Raw genomic sequence first — 1,992 nt, forward strand, 5'->3', positions numbered from 1 at the left:
GTATTTGTGGCGTACAGGCTTGGTTGCCCGAAGCATGTGGGATCCTCCCAGACCAGGGACTTAACCCAGCTCCCCTGCGTTGACAGGCGGATTCTTAACCACTGGACCACCAGGGAAGTGTTGCTCTTTTTAAAGTAAACTTACTTTGCCTTCCAGCTGCTTTTATGCTTTTCCTTTTTATTTTCTGCAGCTTTACTATGATGTGCCTAAGCTGTGGCTTTCTAAAATATTTATAAATTTCTTTTGACTGTGTTATGCAGCTTGCAAGGTCTTAGTGCCCTGACCAGGAATTGAACCGGGACCCTGCTGGTGGAAGCACAGAGTCCTAACCACTGGCAACCACCACGGAACTCCTGGATTCATTTCTAATTCATTTCGTTTGGAGTTCTTTGGAATTTCCGAACATGCAGATTGGCGTCTTCACCCACTTTTGAAAACATCTCAACTGCCATCTCCTTCCATGTAGATTCTCCCTCTTTTCTTGAGCAGCTCTAACCATGCACGTGTCGGATATCTCACTGTGACGCGCCCTCTCCTCTTTGTCCGCCTCTCTTTGGTTTTCCTGACTTCACTCTGGATAATTTCTTCTGAACCATCTTCCAAGTTCCTGAATTGCTCTTTGAGTCTTGCTAATCTTGTGTTAAACTTATTTTTTGTGTGTTCTTAATTTTTATTTATTGTAGTAAAGTCCTAGAATTTCTATTTGGCTCTTGTTCAAATCTGCTGTATCACTATTTGATAGTTTCCAATCTTCTGTTGAAATTTCATTCTTACATCTGTCTTCTCGAGTTCAGTGAGCGCCACCATCCAAAGACTATTTTCTTGGTTCCAAAATCACTGAGGATGCTGACCACAGCCATGAGATTAAAAGATACTTGCTCCTTGGAAGAAAAGCTATGACAAACCCAGACTAAAAAGCAGAGACATCACTTTGTTGATAAAGGCCTGTATAGTCAAGGCTGTGGTTCTTCCAGTAGTCATGTATGGATGTGAGATTTGGACCATAAAGAAGGCTGAGTGCCAAAGAAATGATGCTTTTGAACTGTGGTCTTGGAGAAGACTCTTGAGAGTCCCTTGGACTGCAAGGAGATCCAACCAGTCCATCCTAAAGGAGCTCAGTCCTGAATATTCACTGAAACGACTGATGCTGAAGCTGAAACTCCAATATTTGGGCCACATGATGCGAACAGAACAGGGAGTTGTAGCCATTGTCTTGCAATCACATTTAAATAAACTGTAAAAATATTGAATCGCTATGCTGTACACCTGAAACTGATATAATATTGGAAATCGACTAAACTTCAACAAAAAGTTACAAAATACAGTGGTAAAAAAAACAACTTTCGGTTCCCAGCGAGGAAGGGGAGGGAGGGATAAACTAGAAGTTTGGGATAAATATATTCACACTCAGTTCAGTTCAGTCGCGTCCAGCTCTTTGCGACCCCAGGGACTGCAGCACGCCAGCCTTCCTTGCCCTTTACCGTCTCCTGGAGCTTGTTCAAACTCATGCGCACTGAGTTGGTGATACCTTCCAACCATCTCGTCCTCTGTTGTCCTCTTCTCCTCTTGCTTTCAATCTTTCCCAGCATCAGGTCTTTTCCAGTGAGTTGGCTCTTCTCATCAGGTGGCCAATGCTGTGAAGAACAATATTGCATAGGAACCTGGAATGTTAGGTCCATGAATCAAGGTAAATTGGAAGTGGTCAAATGGGAGATGGCAAGAGTGAACATCAGCATTTTAGGAAAGAGTGAACTAAAATGGATGGGAATCAGCAAATTTAACTCAGATGACCATTATATCTGCTACTGTGGGCAAGAATCCCTTCAAAGAAATGGAGTAGCCCTCATAGTTAACAAAAGAGTCCAAAATTTGGTACTTGGGTGCAATTTCACCAATGGAAGAATGACCTCAGTTCATTTTCAAGACAAACTGTTCAATATCACAGTAATCCAAGTCTATGCCCCAACCACTAATGCCAAAGAAGCTGAAGTT

The sequence above is a fragment of the Cervus canadensis genome, chromosome 16 (assembly GCF_019320065.1).
Source record: "Cervus canadensis isolate Bull #8, Minnesota chromosome 16, ASM1932006v1, whole genome shotgun sequence".
NCBI lineage: Eukaryota > Metazoa > Chordata > Mammalia > Artiodactyla > Cervidae > Cervus > Cervus canadensis.